The sequence below is a fragment of the Bombus flavifrons genome, chromosome 7 (assembly GCF_040668555.2).
Source record: "Bombus flavifrons isolate JBK064 chromosome 7, iyBomFlav1_principal, whole genome shotgun sequence".
Classification (NCBI taxonomy): domain Eukaryota; kingdom Metazoa; phylum Arthropoda; class Insecta; order Hymenoptera; family Apidae; genus Bombus; species Bombus flavifrons.
This window is the reverse complement of record NC_138448.1, coordinates 15,302,706-15,322,711: the sequence shown is the minus strand read 5'-3', so window position 1 is coordinate 15,322,711 and position 20,006 is coordinate 15,302,706.

Genomic DNA, 20,006 nt, shown 5'->3' with positions numbered 1-20,006 from the left:
TGAAATACACCGTTCGAATCGGCCATTTACAAACAATATTTTATCTACGTTTGTCTTATCTTATTTCGAGAATGCCGAGTGACCATGTCGTCTAACTTGCTCGTAAAAATAACTTAAGCCTCGATTGAAAGGTGTGGAATTAATTAATCGCGTATTCTGGTATTGCTAATTAATTAATACGACTGGTAAATCGATATCAGAAGGAAACGAGAAAAAGATATTTTGGTGGAACAAAATGTATGTGATAATTTTATTGGATACACTTGTAGCGGAAAATTATTTCATTAAAATTACACGCGAAATCAATGGAAAATATTTCGACTTTTATTCCGCTATCTTCCACTCTTTATTACATAATGTGTATCGCTCGATGATATTATTTGTTTTATCAACCGTATATTTCATCACTGTCCAAATAATTTCTTCAAAATTAACGCGAACGTCATCGAAGCACGAAAACAATAGGCATTCGTCATCGAGGTATCTAATTTACGATACTTACAACAATTGGAAAGTATCTCTATTTTTGCGTTACGAGTTACATGTAATTTAGCAGAACAGAAAACAGAGAAAATATTAATCGAGGTAACTCAAACTCTATCTCCAAGTTTTACGGATGAAAATCAATAAAAAATTTTGCAAACGGTTCGATTTTAACTAAAAACGTCTTACATCTACGATTGGATCAAATATAACAGCTAAAATATACAGTGACTATGGAAGATATTTATACGCGATTGTATCTACTCTAACTTTTGTATACTAATTGATTAGGTTCAAGTTAAGTTTCGTGTCATTTATCGATACGTATTTTCGCGTAACCACGAACAATGGATACTTACTGTGAAAATGAAATATACGTACTTACATAGAATCCTCTAAAAAAAAAAAAAAAAAAAAACGCTTCACTGGAAGATAAGCATAGTATATGTCTAACAAAAGGAAGGAAATATCAAACAACCCTAGAAAAATCTCCAACGTCATACAACTATCCACGGTAGGAAAATTCCTCTTGCGAACGTTCGCAAAATTCCAAGCGAGACCGACTACTTATCCAGCACACCATAAAGACGAACGTAAAACTGAGGATTCAAATGAACAAAACGACAGACCACACGAACAAGCACATAAAGTTCGATAGAGTCTCGAAGCATTCGGTGATACGCGCGCAATGCGCAATCAGCGGTGACGTTGAGTCGGCGATCGACGGCGAGCAACCAAGAGAACCGTGAAGAAGCTGAAGATCGCGAAGGACACGAGGAGAAAGATAAACGCGGCGAATGACAAAGCGGATGATTTGGTGGTCGTCGAAAAAGGGAGAAAGTCTCGGAGACGAGGTTCGAAGCGGAGCGAGGATCCGCGGAGCGACGAAGACGAGAGAGGCCAGTTGTAGGAAGACGGGCACGCAGAAAACGAACAGGAGCACGACGACGATACGAAAAGCGGGTGGAGGCTGGTGTAGCGGCAGTACATACGTCAAGGTACGAACAGAGACCGCCATCCCCGGGATCCCCCTAACGCCTCGGCAAAAGTAGAAGAGACAAATGACAAGGTGGCCACGCCTACCGCGTCGCGGCGTGGGCGTCGGGTATGCTTGTGTGAGTGTGACTTGGATAGAACGTAGTGGGAGAGACGCCGGCGCTGGTGGGATTCGTGATATCCGAGGGACGAAGGGGTAACCGTCCAGAGTGTTTCCTGATTTTTGAAGCGGCCGACCGAGTTATGGACGTCCCTGCTCGGCTCCCGTCTGCCGAGAATTAATGGTCGATGTCTGTTAAGAATGCGACCGCAAATGGGCAGCCGCTTTCAGTCGCTCGACGACGTCTCTTTCTCGATTGATCGACGCCAGTCGATTTCCCTTTTCTACCTTCTGCCTTCTCCTTTCTTCCCTGCTTCTCGATTCTTTGTTTAGGTTCCTCTAGGTCTTTTAGGACCGATTTAATTCGTTCGAGTGCGTTGTAGGTTTTCGATCGAAGTGTTGGAAATCGTTCTCTGCAAACGTCGTGCAGGTTGTGGTGGAAGAAAATGAGACGTAGTTAGATTTGTCTTTTCTTTTTTATTAACCGAACACGTTGTACGTTCTGGACAGAGTGCCGTAACGTTCTTTGAAAACTTTTGGCGCGAGTCGCAATACACAGGAAGATAAAGTACGGAGAAGAAGGATCTTGGAACAGGGAGTAGGAGTCTTTTTGAAAAAGTGTTTCTTCCTTCGAAGAAGTGTCGTATGGTTTGTGAGAAGTTTCGATGGAAATTACAGTTCATAACGGAATAACTCAATCGTATTCGGTTTTTTTATCTTCAATTTTTGGATTCCAGGTTTGTAGGAATAATTAATATTCTTTTGGATACGTTGTACGCGTGTTTCCATTTCGTAACACCAAGTGTTGCATCGTCGGTTGAAGATCGCAGTGCGAGTCGTGAGCCAGAAAAATATATACGATATTGAAAAAGAGATATATATCCAGAAACGTATCTATGTAGGAAAAGAATAAGAAAAAAGGAATTCAGTTCCAAATTCCTTCTTGTCGATGTTATATATATTTTTCTGGCTCACGACTTGCACTATATGTATATATATAGGTCGTAGTGTAATCAAAATGTTTTATACGCTGTATTATTTTCGACGAAGAAGTAGAGGAAATTCGAAATTCAACTCTGTTCTTTATTTTATAATCACTGACAATTTTTTATTGTATTTTATTTTTTTAAATTAAACTCGTAACTCGTAAGAAAATAAGACGCACACAAGAAAAAGTTTCTTTCTTCATTCTTTATCCAGATTCTTACAACAACGTTGCAAAGTTAACCAGAATTTTTTAGATACGTTGTATATTTTCAACAGTGTCGTATCGTTCTTTTTTTGTTTTTTTTTTTTTTTTTTTTTGGAAAATTCGGCGAAAGTCATAATTCATAAGACGAGACATAGAGAAGAAGTTTGACGTCGTTTTGGCGATGGTAATTTGCAACGAGGCAAATCGTCGATCGTGGATTGGAGTTTGAGTGTGATATTGGTTCGCTTATGCGAAATGAAATACGGGGGAAATATATGAATATGCACAATATTCCTATTTATTGTAATGCGGTAGCAATTGAAGGATTATAGATTATCTGCGGATGCAGTCGATCGACACAGGGGCTTTGCGGCTGACCCGAACATGTAACTACCGCACAGTCACCGACTATTCATAGTTGCTTTCATGACACGTGGTTATATAGCAGAATCAAATCGTACGATTATGAAATTAACAGAAATTTCGAGGAGGAAATTAATTATCTCTCGTTATCCAATTTTTCTGCGTGCCGTTACGTTATTACATATTTATAGAAAAATATCGGTAGAAATGGTAGAAGCGAATCAGCCAACCGTATTTCACAAACCGTGCGTGTAATCGATCGATTTATGGTATATTTTTATCGATCTTATATTACGTATTTTCATAAATTCTTCAAGTAAATCAGCTTTTCATTTTTGGTAAACAGCGGCAGATTTTTCTTCATCGAGAATTCAGAGATATTAATTCTAATTCTACTAACAAGTATCGTTTGAGAAGACGATTTAAAAAGATGCTTCGAGAAGTTGGTTCTTTACGCTGTCCTTATAAGATAATCTTTATAAAACGTGTTCATAGCTTCTAATCCGCGACGGATACTTCGAAGCTATTGCCGCTTATTAATCAATTTTAGATAATCAATTTAACGAAACGCGAATTTTTCGTCAAAACGATCCATCTTAATCGTATCTAATAAGAAGAAAGAAACGATCAGGTAGAAATTTGAGCTTACGTTCTGAAATCAAAGATGATGTATTACGATAATTACTGGTTCTAAAAATGAAACTTTATTGCATGGACAGATAAACGGATAAGCGTATAAGTAAATATTACGTATCGTAATATTCGATATTTTTAGAATATTGAAATTCCGGACATTTTCAAAAGCGAGATCTATTTCTGTCGATATTATTCTGCGATCTTAAATTAGGTACGCTACTGTAACTGACATTATCTAATGAAAAATGGACGTTTTAATTGTCCTTCTAACGTGTCTCCATTGTTATTTATACTTGTCATTTGCTTGATATCGGTGAAACGATACCCATAAACTCGGTTATTGCCGGGATGCCATAAAAGGATAAGATAGACATTTATCAGCTACGAATGGCTGGTTATGCGTTTAACAGCGCGACTTCGATATAACTATCCGGTTGACGTTCAATGTTATTCAAATACCGCCAAATGGCCGTTTATTTTGCACCAAGCCAAATAATGAAAAAATAGAAGACGCGTCGTATAAAGCGTTATGAAGCTATTTTTCCAAAGGATATTAGAAATAGAGATGAATTTCCTTCTAACGTTTTCAAAATTAGGTAAAACTTCTTGAATATTGTTATAAAATGATGCGACACTCTTGCACGCTGGAACTAATATTACTAGTGAAATTTTAATTTTCTTAGATGTTTAGTCTTAACGAAACGACTAAAATTTTATGAACTAGAAATCGTCAAAGTATCTTATTGTAAACGTAAAATTATAAATTTATAGAAGGGACGTTGTACCTTGTAATCTGTGATAATCCAAAAACTCTGAAAAATTTTAATTTTAATTTAAAAAATCAGATAAAATTTCTTGAATATATTATAAAATTATGCGACACTCTTGCACGCTTGAACTAATATTGCCAGTGCAATTTTAGGCAAGTTTTCTTATAAGTTTAGTTCTAATGAAACGACTGAAATTTTATAAATTAAAAATCGTCTAAGTATCTTATTGTAAACGTAAAATTATAAATTTATAGAAGGGCAGTCTATATCTTGTAACCTGTGATAATCCAACAACTCTAACCGTGACGATCTAAAAACAATTTTACTTCTTTTGCCCAACTAGACACGTCAGTTACATATACGTACGTTCTCTTCTTTTACATCTTATTAAATTAAATCTAAATTAATTTTGAAACGTCACTATAAAAGTGTGTGATAATCCAAAAATTCTAACCGTGACGATCTAAAAACTATTTTACTTCTTTTGCCCAACTAGACACGTCAGTTACATATACGTACGTTCTCTTCTTTTACATCTTATTAAATTAAATCTAAATTAATTTTGAAACGTCACTATAAAAGTGTGTGATAATCCAAAAATTCTAACCGTGACGATCTAAAAACTATTTTACTTCTTTTGCCCAACTAGACACGTCAGTTACATATACGTACGTTCTCTTCTTTTACATCTTATTAAATTAAATCTAAATTAATCTTGAAGCGTCACTGTAAAGGTATGTGATAATCCAAAAATTCTAACTGTGACGATCTAAAAACTGTTTGACTCCCTTTGCCCAACTAGACACGTCGGTTACATATACGTACGTTCTCTTCTTTTACATCTTATTAAATTAAATCTAAATTAATCTTGAAGCGTCACTGTAAAGGTATGTGATAATCCAAAAATTCTAACTGTGACGATCTAAAAACTGTTTGACTCCCTTTGCCCAACTAGACACGTCGGTTACATATACGTACATTCTCTTCTTTTACGACTTATTAAATTAAATCTAAATTAATCTTGAAACGTCACTGTAAAAGTGTGTGATAATCCAAAAACTCTAAAATCTAAAATCTATTTTACTTCTTTTGCGCAACTAGACACGTCAGTTACATATACGTAAATTCTCTTCTTTTACATCTTATTAAATTAAATCTAAATTAATTTTGAAACGTCACTATAAAAGTGTGTGATAATCCAAAAATTCTAACTGTGACGATCTACAAACTATTTTACTTCTTTTGCCCAACTAGACACGTCAGTTACATATACGTACGTTCTCTTCTTTTACATCTTATTAAATTAAATCTAAATTAATCTTAGAACGTCACGATATAAGTATGTGATAGCAACAAACGAATCGAGTACAAGTAGAAATATTGAAAAATTACAATTGGCAATTTAATTTTCATGTAAATCACGATACGAGCCAAAGGTTTGAAAGTAATCGGAAAGAAAGTTTCATAAAGACCTTGGAACGGTATGGTCAGGAAATCTCGCGCTCCTTGTAATCCAGTTCGCCGACGAAATGTTAAGACTTCGCGAGTAAGGTTCATGACGAGAGTCGTGAGATTTATGCTGTTCGAATCCTACGATTTGTCTTCTTACAGCTTACTTTTATAAGACCGTTCCTTGCTTAGGTGCTTGTTGCCGTATTACGAGAGATCAACGAAATTGAATTTATTTCAACGTTCGTACGTGTTCTTACCCCGTGGACATATTCCAAGTCACATAAGTATGTATGCTCTCTTTCTCTCTTCGCGGAATTTAAAGGAGAATTCAGGTTACCGATATACGTTACGATGCACATATTTGTATAATTATGTCTTACATCGCGACTTGATCTTTCTATCGTTTGGATTTTTTATATTTCAATCTCGCTGTCATTTTAGCAAAGAAAGAAGATCTTTAACGATCCGGGAAAATTAATCGAACGCGAAATCGATTAACTGGAAATCAGGCATATCGATAACGAATTAAAGATATTTTTGTCGAACAAAATAATTGGATTGAAAATTGCATTCGTATATTTACAGTGGCCGTATAAAGTATTAATTGTATTACGCGTTAAATATATCGGACGTTTCGTTTCAATCCCTGATTAAATATTCATATATTTGATAATATTACAAGGCATATGCCATAAACAAGCGATAAAGGAATGAAAAAAAGCAACGAAGAATTGCTTATTTGAAGAGATTTATAAACTTAACTCTACTTCAAATCCCTTTCCGCGTTTACTCCGTGGATAAATCTAACACGAGTACCGTAATATTGCGTTATTTCTGAAATAAAAAGAAAAAAAAATGAAAGAATTACTATCACGAATATATCGTTAATATTTTATAACTTATCAACGTGACAGTAACGATTTTACAACGATAAGACGATAAACTGCTAATCGTATATTAAAACTGCGACTCCAGCGTTAATCGATCGGGTTTATTTTCTTCTTTCGCGGTCCGAAAATGCCACGGTTACTCCGAAACTCTAACCCAGTTTTCCTCAGGAAAAAGAACTATCGGTGGTCTATTTAACATAACGGAGTCTAGATAAACAGCTGGTCGTCGGTACGGGTACCATAAAGGATCTATCAGTACGAGGCATTTCTATGGCCGTGGCAGATCAATTGCTGCCGACACGAGTCGGCCGTGTTTTATTAGCGATAGTAAAGCGTCCGTAAGGCAAACAATCGATATTTCGCTCGTAATATCGTTTTCAAGATTCCTATCTGTGCCGCGATAACGTTTCTTTGTATGTACCTGTTCTCTTGTCACGAGATTCGAACAAAGAACCGCGTCAGAACACGCAACTTTGTCCGTCGTCATTGGTACCGGGGCCAAGATACATAAATAGCTGCAATCTCTCGCCAATATCCTCGCTCCTCTCATATCCAAACGATACGCATCTCGCGAGACGTTTATTGTAAGCTGACCAATTAATTCGGCTTATAGCCAATCTGACATACGCAATGACGTACCTATCCCGTTTAAGAAGATTGGAAATGGCAAGACTATCGACTATAGAAAACGATCATAGTTTTATATAATTGTTAATATCGTCTGTGATTTTGCAAGCAAAATATTTCTTTACTCTTAAGAATCTAGATATTTTCAGTCGTTCGGCGTATCAACGACTTCTTTTCTATTCTTTGTCCATTTTGATCGACTTCTTTCTTTTATCGCGACATTGTTAAGTCAGAGTATCGGGGTAGTTTTATGACGAAGATCTCGTTCGAGAAACGTATTATTATTAATAAGAGGAAATCGAGTCGCTTCAATTCTAACAAACGTTTTGTCGTACCAAGAGTAGCGTTGAACTTGAACGTTTCATGGGCTACCATTTCGTAACAATTTACCATTGTCTTTGTTATTAGTTGAAATCAATCGAAGTAACGTTGTAGGATATGAAATTCGAAAGGCGTGAAATCTCTTTTTATAGATACCTGTGTAATACGATTGGGCACAGATAGTTGATTAAATTTGTTAGATAGAAAGGATAGTTTCATTTCTATCTTGCAGTCACGAGGAAGCGATTTTGTTAAAGATACGAGACTCGCAGAATAATTTATATCCGTTGGCAACGTTTCGTTTTTTTAATTGGACAATAGACAGATAAATATATATCTAATTTATTGCACCATTGTAAAACACAATCTTTGTCGCGATAAAGATTCGTCGGCGTAAAAGTACCTAAACCGTCGCGCGTAGATCGATGATTTCACATTTACCGAACACGATCGATCGGCAATAACGATCGATCGATCTTTTTTTCCAATTTCTTCTAAATGATTATCTCGCTAAAAATTACAAAATCAAACACAAGCGAATAACCGAATCGTTTTCTTCGTTTTTCTTTCATAAACGATCTTCGGACATGTAACGTTTCGTAGTAGAAAATTTCCATCTGTTCGGCTAAAATACCCATGGGATGTTTCGTAAAATTGAATCGAACGCGTTGATTACTCTAAATTAAATGAAATTCAAAATTTAACCGAAGAAAGAATCGCTGCAGGAATCACCCCTTACAAACGACGATTCGATTTCGAACATTCCAATAGAAAATAGTCGTCTGACTAGCTGAAATAACCACGCGTTATATCATAAAATTGAATGGAAAAATCAAACGCGTCGAGGATCTCCTGCACATGGGACGATCGTCCGATCTGTAACATCCGTTATGATACAAAATATTCATCTGGCTACCTAAACGAATCTCGTTTTGCCTTCTATAGTTTAATTGAAAAGAATCGCGCCGACAGCAAGTGTCTAAAAGCTTCGACTCGATTGATCGAGAACAGAACCAGTCGAAGGTTACACGTTTTACGCGTCCATTTTCCAAGTGCCCGAACTGGCCGGATTTTATCTCCGCGCGGAATCATGTCGACTACCGTCAAGGACGTCGGTGTACACGGTCGCCCGCTCCTTGCTCCGCTTCGATTTCGTTTACTACTCGTCTCCCTGCGCTCACGTCGCTCCTCGTTTTCCCCTTGCGGCTCTTCCTTTTCCTTGAGCCTTACCCTCATCTCCCACTCCATACGACGAAGCCGTTCGGTCGTTACGCCGCTCCGTCTTTACAAATTTTATATCATTTTTATGAGGCATAAAGTCGTCGAGAAGCCGACCAAGGAAGAAAGAGGGCCAGAGAATCGGGCATAGTGGAGGGGTGCGTAGGTCCAAGCTGGTGTACTCTGTCTCTTTCTAAACTCCCTTCTGGCCACCAACCCCTCGCCAGCCGCGTAGTCACGTGGCTGGGCGGAGCGGTTTTCAACCCCCTCGTGCTCGACCACCACATTTGGGGTAAGAAAAGGAGGGATACCGAGGGTCTAGGAAGGGATGCAGCACGCGAGGGGAGGTTTGCCAGCCGACTACAGCCAGCTCTATCAAGAAACGCTTCCTTCGTGTCTTGGCTTATTAAAAATTTCCTAATCGTCCACGGCACTTTCCTCGTTCCACTGAAAATTCCACCCTTACCGCCGCTTCTCTATACTTTCGTCTACTTCAAGATTCGCTAAGATTAGGTAAGTGTCGCGCGATTATTTTTAGTATTATTACCGTTTTAGGTTTTATCGGAGAAAGATGGTTTCTCGTACTTCGTGAGAGGACTGCATCGTTTACGAACAGATGTATATTAATCGTTTGGTTATTTCGGGCTTTTAAGAACGCGCGAAAAGACCGTGGAATGTTTGTCGATGTTTCTGTCGTATTACGCAACGGTTGGTCGTATCAGACGTTTCAAACTTTCCCCAATAAAAATAGAAATTCTCTCTTGAAATTGGAAGACGATATTCCGTTTGCGTCGTAGAGATTCAGTTTGCCAATGGAAGATTAAGAATTAAATAAAAGTTATGGTAGACTCGGATTTGGACGTTTTTAAGGGTCTTATTATTCTAAGTATACTTCGTGGCATATAGTATACACGATACGGTATAGAAATATTATTCCGTGGTATTTTGCCGCACTTTACCTTTTTAATAATTCATCAGTTTTCTCTTGTACGTAGGTACCTTATTTATCATTTTTCTACCTTTTTAATTACCCATAGAATTCCTGTAACTTCTATCGTGTATAACTTAGAATGAAATTAGATTTAAGGACGATCGGAGAGATTTTTTATTCGCTGTACAAGGAAGATCTAACACACCTATCAAGTTCCGTTCGTTTTTAATATTATGAAAAAATGTAAGTGCTGCTGACGAGCAATTGTTACGAAGATACAGATGCAATTACACGTATTTCATCTTTTTCGTTATGTTAATATAGAAAACGTTACCACTTTCTAGCAACGATAGAGACAGATCGACGACTTGACTAAATTTGACAAGTATTCCATCTAGTCGTAAATTCAGTCGATCAATTAATTACGTTGTTCGTGTCTCGTAAAAAGAACACGATCACACGATACCACGACAGATCGATGTGTTGATTTTACATAAATCAGGTAGCGATTGTTCTTGGACGAAAGCGAACTGTTAACGATGAACCGCTGAATATCGCTATATTCATCGATTAGATTGAAAATGAAAAGTCGTGTAGCAGATTGGTCGATTCGGAGCTATTCCTGCACAGGCCGATTATACGGCAAGGATTATTCCCAGTTTAAGGTTAATCCTGTTTAAGATGAACGGAAAGTAGGCGAAAACTTGGCTTCTTACTCGGTCAGCCTTTCGGCGATGGTACGGCTTAGTGGCATTAGAGCGAACGATCTCGTTAACGAGCTTTCGATGCAGCCGATTTCAACCGCCAATCTGTCCATGACTCGTTCAAAAATGTTCGCGAATTTGAAGCACGATGACTATCACCGATATAATCGATCGTTTGCGTGTCATTTTGTTTCCTTCCCTGTGCTTTTCTTATTTTCCTCAAACGATTGGTCGCGTTCATTGTCTTTCACGATGACTAAACGACTTTCTGAAAATCAAAAGCGTCGTAAATCATATCCGATACTGTCTTTAGGCGGATTATATCGCAATCGCGAGCAAAATGTGACGAGAGAAATTCACGTAGATACGAAGAAATTTACGTAGAGCAGTAAAAATAGACAAAATGATAGGTTTATTAAATAATAATATAGAGAAGCGAAGGAAGATGGGAAGAAAATTCAGCGAAATACCTCGAGAATGTGAAGAGATTACAATCGATACTGATAATATTACAAATTACCCTAAGTTTACTAAGATTTGTTATTATTTTTCGATATATATATTACTTGTACAGACTATCGAATATTTACATAAATTTATATAAATTAACAAGCGAAGAGACCAGAGTAATAACGTTTCTTGAAAAATAGAGACACGAGAGAAACCGAGAAATTTGTAGAATTTCCAAGAATATCGACAAAATAAAATGTCACGAGCTGCGATAAATTCGTCCAAATTGCTTAAACCTTCGCAACGTTTTGAATTCAATGAACACGCTATGAAAGTTAGAGACTCTTATTGCATGGAATATCTTAGGTATTGGAAGATGTAGCAGTTGCCGCTGGTGAATACACTTTTTACACGAATCGAAGGTACTTTTTATCCGGTATCATCCATCTTTTTACCTTGGAATTTTGCATGCACGTGTAAACGGCATCACCCTTTTGCGTGTTTTGATAAATGAACCACGAGCTCCCTCATCCCCTTAACCGACCTCTTTCAGCCCTCTTGATTCCACTCCATCAATTTTCAATCACAAAGAAGTCTCCGCTCCGCTCCCGCGTATATCGTTCCTCCTTTAAACGGTTCCATGTAAGTATATAAGCACTTGCATTTACTTTTTCCTATCGTATTAACTCTCTATAACTTGTTTGCTTTTTAGGAAAAAATTGTAATTGATCGCAGTTTCTTATTTTCAGTTGACAATCTAATTGGCCAGTGGGAAAAAGTGATTACGACGGTATAACGATGCAGAGATGGAACAGAATAATACAGTGATGAGCGAATAAAGGAAAATTTGTTTAAATATAGGTATAGATACCGTAGCATAGGTAGGATTAGCAGATAACTTGGAAATTATACATACGATAGAGGTTTAATATTCTGCTTGTTCGTTCGTTACATTCCAATTATCTATTCGTTCTTTAAACAAACCTTTTTGTTAGGTAATTAGAGTAATGCAACGGTTCGATTCGAATTATTCTTTCGAAAGAAATAAATTAACATCATCCCGAAGATAAGAATATATGGTATGTAACGTTTTTACCTCTGTTGTAAAAATTTTCAAATATTTCACCAGCTCTCTGGACCGAAGAATGTACCTACGATCGAAACTCGATAAATATAACATTTTCACGGCAAAACGTTTAACAGAGAAAAATCTACGAATCACGCTTCGTATAGAACAAAGAAGCGATATTTTTCGTTGATTGGTCCAATGAAAGCTGGCCGTTTTAAAAATTAGTAGATATCGACGCGAGATAGCGAAATTTATCGAACAACGCGATCTATCCGTGTCGAACGTATCGAAATGTAGAAAAATTGTCATGGAAAAATACAGTGCTCAAAATTACATAAAAAAAAAGAAAGAGAAGACAGAGAAAAAATATAAAACAATCGCGAATCTTTTCCGACTGTTGATAAAAAATTATTACCGCTATTGCATTGGTAGATTAATGGGTACTGGTCGAGATTAAGAGGATAAAGAGAGGCGTGCGAGATAAGCAAGTTTTTTATTATTGGCGAATGTTCGAGTCTCGTACGTGACTAATCCGAATGAAAACGAACAGAACGCGTTGGTTACGTTTAAACGTCGCTACAGATGACAAACGTACGCAAATGACAAGTATTAGTGATCTTAACCGACGATTACGTTTCACCGTTCGATTACAGAAACGGGGGGAATAAAAAACGCGACGAGGAAGAATCGCACGCTCATCGGTTTCAAAATGTGCAGGTACGCCATTGTGAATCGGAAAATTCTCCCTTTCGATGCTCGTTTCCGATTATTATCGCTCGGTCGTCCGATCGAAGAGGAAGAATATATTTGTCGGTGTCGTTTAAATAAAACGTACGACGAATGATCATCGACGTAATCTTTCTAATTTCGCGTCCCTGTCTCAAATCAAACGAAATATTCGAAGCAAAAGTGAGCTAACCGCGGTATACAACAGAGTCGCTCGGCATTTGGATAACAGTTATTATAGTAAATATAGTAAATATGTAGTAATAAATATGTATAGTATATATGTAGTAAATTATAACATAAAATAGGATAACGAACGACTGATTTCTATATTATTGTTTGGCTTTGATCGGAGAAAAATAAATTCTGTTCGTTTTTGTACGACTGGTGCAGCTGATTGCGATAAATTAGAGTTATAAGGTGAGATTCGGAAAATTGTAGCACTTTTTCCCTGGATGCCTGTTCAACGCCAATATCTTAACTTTAATTGTAATTTTAATCATCTAAGATATTTTTAATATCTTCGGTAGCTTCCGTAATCTTCGCTAAACGATGTAGATAGCTGTCATAATTGTCTCATAGTTTTACGCTTCTACGGTTTCTATTACCTACGTAGCGCAATTTCCATAACTTAAAACTTCTATAGTTCCGTAGCTCTCGCGAGCGTACAATGAAAACGCAATATAGCTGATAAATAAATATATCTTATTTTTTACATTCCTAAGTATATTTACCCCTATTCTTCTATTACTCTGTAACAATGAAATTACTTAAAAAATTTGGAATTATGTCGCAATTGATGCGACGTAATTCAGTAAAACAGCGTTACGAGTAACGTATACTTAAGAATAATCTGCTATGGCAAACCAGTCGAATGAAGTTGAATAAAGAATTGTTATATGTAGCGAGTGTGATAAATCGATGTAACAATAATACGCAATAATTTTAGGTAAATTGTTGCATAGCGTGACTTTAAAAACGCGACGTTAAGAAAGGTATCAATAAAATTATTGGGAAAGTCAAAGTAACTTTCTAACTATAAATCCCTACATACCTATATAGATAGGTACTGTTATTGCGATAGAGTTTCTTCTATCATCGCACGACAAAGATCGTAAAACATTACGTTACATGGTAAACATTCAATATTGAATTTTCACGTCGATAAACGTTCAGCCTGTAGCTGTATCGGATGTAACTTGGATGAACGCGTTGTTTAATTAGAACGAAAACTGGTAATTGGTAACTATGTCTTGTCAAAATTAACGTCGTTCCATTTTTCATGTAGGATTAAAAGGTTCCCATCCATAGCGGCGATCCATGGTAGGTAGAATGTAGGTAATGGATATTTTTGAATCGCTTGAGCGATGTCCTCGAGTCGTGACGGAGTTATGGACGAATGAATCGATTAAATGAATTTCGGCTTGCTAGTAAAATCTACTATTAGGATAATTTTCTAACTTTTACCTTAAAACATAGGTATCGAAATTTTTGATTTGTAAGATCAGCTGGTCAGGGTATTAATTGACTTACAAGTCAATTAATTTTTATATTTAAATAGAAATATTGCGTAAGTTTGGTCGTTAAAATTTGCAGGATACAAACGTATTTGGTTAATATTTGCCACGTTTCTTTACTATATATATCGTAGTTACGAGATTATAAGAATTACTCGGGGATGAAAAATTTTATCAAATGGAAAACTTAACGGGCTGTAGATTAACCACGAGCGTAATTCGTATTTGCAAATTATCCGATCAATTTACCCAATTATTGAAATATGGAATTACCCATGGAAATGTATCGAATCTTTTTATTCAAATTTACCTTTGACAGTTATTCACAGTTATTGAAATCCGTCCAATTCTTGTATTACAAAAATAATACGTAACTGCCTATAATTCATCTTGACTACGAAATAAATCAAGCAATTTCAGCACATACGATACAACTACGCGTATCCTTCGACTATATCGTTATAAAAAAAAGCAAGTAATTCGTCTATAACCAACATGTTTACCTATCGTTACGCTGCTCGAATAAAATGTAAAGAAAGTACCGAAACAACTTGCGACAAGGTGGAATATTATCGAATCCTTTGGAGATATTGTTTCCGACTCACCTCACGCCTCGCCTCGCTTACCGCGAACATCGAAGAACCGCCACGTGGGACAACGCGTCGATTCGAAAAACAAAAATCTCCGTTTGGATTCTGCGAGCGGGCCGCGAAAGCGAAGCACGAAGCATCCTTGAAATTACCATCTATCCAGTTGGAGACGCGTTCCTGCCCTCGATTCGACCCTGAGAAGCCGAGGAGAAGCTTCACGAAATTACTTCGTCATAGGTGGTAGTACACGCGCACACTCGCAGTCGCATCGTCTCTCAGTTTACGTGACAATGTGTCCGTACTACTACACACGCGTCTACAATAGCGTATACGTAGGTGAACGTTCAGTTCGAGTTTGTCCTAAAGACACGCGTTTGTATGAGAGAATGAAATTAGCGGGTGTGTGAGTGTAGGCGCAGTAGTGTGCGTGCGCGTGACAGCGTCGCGACAGAGAATACGCTGCGACTGTGTGCAGCGTGCAACGAGGAAAACCGATTACCCCCACCGCGGCGCGCTGGTCTCGTGACTACGTCGGCCAATCGGAAAGCGAGTTCGGGGCGGTGCCTCGCACGATAATCAGCATGGCAGCGCTCTGTCTTTCTCGGTGGCGGCGAACACAGTGCGGAGAAGAAACGCTTCGTGGGTCTCTCGTCGATACTCTCGTTCTCCTTTCCGTTGTTATTCTTGACCTTGTCGTTATCGTTATCCGAATTCTGTCCATTTTTGGTGACTCGTCGATCAGCGAACAGGTTCGAAACGGACCGAGTGAAACGTCCCTGGCATCTCTTGCGGGGACGACACTTGTTTCTCCGAACGGAGGTCGCGAGTGAAAGTAACGAATTTGCAGAAATAATTGGTTCTTGAAAGGTTTTAAGGGGATGACTGTTTTGGGTGGAACGGAAGTGTGGATCTTTATGCAGATTTCTTTTTAGGATAATTTCGTTTGTTTTTTTTATTCTTTCTAAATAATTTTTAGCTGATCGGTCTTATCGGATTGAGAAAATTTATGCTTATTTTTACGTTGTCTTTTTTTTTTTTTGTAGCGATGTTATGGCAATTTCTGTATATTTGCTATGTCGTGGAATGTTGTATGGATGTCGAATTTCGTTTGTTTGTAGTCTGTGTGCAAAAGTTTGCGTTTGAAATAAATATATAAGATTGAAAAGATATAATTATTGTTATTTCGTTATGTTTTAAAACTTACTTAAGTTTAGAAAAAAGAATGTTTTAGGTAGGTATTTCATTTTTGCTACGAGATTTTCCAGCAAATAACTAAGAAAATGTTTCATCTTTTGATAACTATACTTCGACAGGCATTTAGGAAATCGTTTATAAATCGTTTTTAACGGAGAAGGTAAAGAAACGTCTTGTAATAAATCAAAAAATTATATTAATTACTCCAAATAGTAAGATCCAACTGTAACAGCCTATTTCCAGTGACTTTTCTAATTTATTTCAAAATTTCTCCCATTACATGCGTCTCAGGTTCCTAATTCCTAAGTATTTTTAAATACCTATTTAGGTACCCACCTATCAAGTCCTATAGAAATTTAATACAAACGTCGTTAAAACACCATAAATAGAATTATTAATAATACTGATAAAACTTTGCAAAAATACTATGAAACTTCGATTAACCTATTGATATTTGTTTCCTACAAAAAATTGGAAATACGTATTTCTGTATCTGACGCCTGAACTACGAGCGATTGTTAAGACACGGAAATTAATTACTTTCTAAGTTATGTATTTTGGAAATCTTGATTGTAAGTGCATAGATACCTGCGTACTTATCATACACGGTCAAAGCGTTAATTTAAAAATGATAAATAGGTAAATAAATTTCTTCTCTATGTTTCCATTATTTGTACATCGAATCCCAGTGACCTACATTTCTATAAGTAAAGATTGTTCTGCAGGATCTATGGGAGTAAAAAAGAAAGATCTCGTTGCTCGTGGTTCACCACTTGTACGAATACAAATATGTAAGTATATCGCTGGTTACCGATATATCATTGCGGGATTTGAAGGAACGTTGCAGGCACAGTTTTGTAATGGTCCCCTAGTAATCTCTTATGTGGATAATAATGACTGGAAAAGCATTGTACGTTTGCCTGTAGGCTGGAGAATTCATTTAAACCGAAGCTGCGCATAACTTACAATGGCTTAGGTGATGCTGCAAATTATTTGTCCGTGCCTTGGATTAAGCATCCTATACCTAAAATAATTATCCCCACCCTATTTTCACTGATCTTAATATTCCTATAAAAAGCATTAAAAAGTATATCTCTACTTGGTATACTTAACCCTTGCTGCCAATTAAACACAGCCCCCCTGATTATACTTGATAATAGTCTCATTTAAGAGGATGGTACTAGTTGAAATTGCGATATCTATTCGCTTATGAGAGTAATATTTTTTACTTTGTCGATTTAGCGGGTAAAATTCGTGATTGTTAGATATTACGATAGATCACGATACATAGGATTAATTAACAAATATTCTCAATTATAATTCATTTTGTATTTAATATTCGAACCATCGAGGTATATAAAATTTGTATTAAAGGAGGATGTTAGAATACGTAATACGAGAGAAGAATTTGTATCTTTGTATTTTACAAAAAATCATTGGAATCCATAAAAATGTACTCTAAACATTTATAAAAAATTGTATCTGGACTAATGCCCTTTTAAAGTATAACGGTGTTTGCTATTAGCTCGATAATATTAAGTAATTTCCTGATGTTACTTAATTACCCTCTTTGAGATCTTCGATTGTTTGAGACGTTTTCTTTATACGAAAAGGAAGAATTAAATAAACCGTGGGAAATTCAAATAAAATAGGAAATAAGGTAAATTAAAAGCACAATAGCAAACGTTTTAAAACAAGTAGGTACCTACTGTGTCTAAGTATCTTAAAGTGATCTAGTAAATTAATTTTAGTACATTCTAAATGTCAAATCAGCGTGCACAGCGTCAGCATGTACCAGAATCTCAGATCCTCCAACTAGTCCAACTTTTACACATCCATGAAGAGTAAATTTTGTCGCAGTCTGAAAATAAGATTAATACGCACACATTTTGTCTTAGTAAATAATATCGCTGACTGTTGACAACTTGGAAACGAGTTGAAAAGATCAATACATAGGAAGTTGGATTTTTACCACTTAAAAGAAGCACTTACCTAAACAGTGTCGGCAGATACGATGATTTAAGCGATGGAAAATTAGATCAGGCCACTCGCAGGACTCGTAGAAAGTAAAGTAACTTCGATGAACGCGCTTGCACTGCGACCGATTTTCTCAATGAACATAAACGATGACAATAAATGATTCGAACCACAGAGACAAATTTTGCAACCTGTATCGAAAGGGATGAAAAATAATAAATTCCAGTTTCATTCGATATTTTCCATTATTATTTCTTCCACTCTTAGAGAAACGTCAAGCTACAACCAGCGACGACTTGGAGCACACCGATTAGAGTCTGAAAGAAGTAACAGACATAAACCATGAAATCGTAGAGTGGAATCAAAGGTACGCGATTTTACGCGGGTGTTGTTTAACTGGCGGCGATAAGGAAAAAAGTAAAAGAGAGTAGCGAGTCAAGCGTTACGACGATAATGTTCCTCGTGCTGAAGAATGCGAGGACATATACACACGTATTATGCAGCTATATGTGGACAGAAAGTACGTTCAAGGACCGACGTAAAGATAAGTTCCTTCCACGAAGACAGCGAAGACAAAGATTGTAAGAAGGTGTGAAACGAGCCACGTGCTGGCCTGTCATATATCACGACCCCTTCTACTTTCCTTCTCTCTCTCTCTTTCTCTCTCTCTCTCTCTGCAAGGGACCGTGCTCTTTTTCTGATGAGGGATGCCGTGGGTTTGAGGGGGCTGAGAAGTGTAGTCTATGAATATTCTGGCTTGCCTCCGCAATAAAATGATGAACGACACCCTCCACCCCCGTCAATGCATAGTCGTCTTTCGCTGTCGCGAAAAGACGAGCGTTCACGGTTGAATTGCTCCTGCGTGGCATGCGAACCGAACCATCGGTTCCTTAAATTCTAACACCCTGCCGCGCGCCACCCTATACTCGTCATTTATCAAAATCAAGTCGTACGCCTCGCGCTCGTATAATTGACCGAAAATGCAACGAATCATCCGCGGGATATTGTGGCAACGGTGAAATCTGAGGATGGAAGATCGAAGCGAGAAATAGAATTGCATTTTGATCGATAGAAAATGAAATAGACGTCGGATTTGGGTAGATGAGGATTTTATTTTTTGGCAGACTTGTAGCGTACGATGTAGATAGGTAGAAGTAGGAAGTTTAAGTTTGGATTTGAATCGATACTGAATCTATCGACGACCGAAGCGTAAAACTTGTATCAAAGAGATCGAAATTAAAGGTACGAATAATTTGTAGATGCTGCAAGGAGAGAACGACTTTTTATTCGCCTATTTTGTAAAAGATCGTTCAATTTCCGAAAAATCCCTCGCTCTCGATCCACACGAAGAGTTACCAATTGGTGATTTTGATTATTCACGTGGGGTAAGTTCGAGAGAGATGGATCATTTAAGAATATTCAGAAATCGAATATTCCTAAAGTATGTACCTAAGGATCTGAACGTAACATTTTTCTAAATAACCTTAGAACGAGGAAATTAAATGTTTATTGGCGGCCCATCCCTCCCTTGCTACTACGGCTGAGATAGGCAATTTTTGCGAAATTTATGATCGACCGTGTAATCGATCTGCAATAACCACTTTTACTGGAACCAAAAATAAACATATGACAATTACTGGAATTTTCAATGAGACAATATACGACGTGGTATCAAAATTTTATACTAATCTCTCTTTGGATCCAGATTTCCACGTGATTTTGGTCGACGTACGAAGAACTTTTTAGATCTAATAAACGTTTCAGAAAATTAAAAATAGATTCGCAATCAATTATCGAATA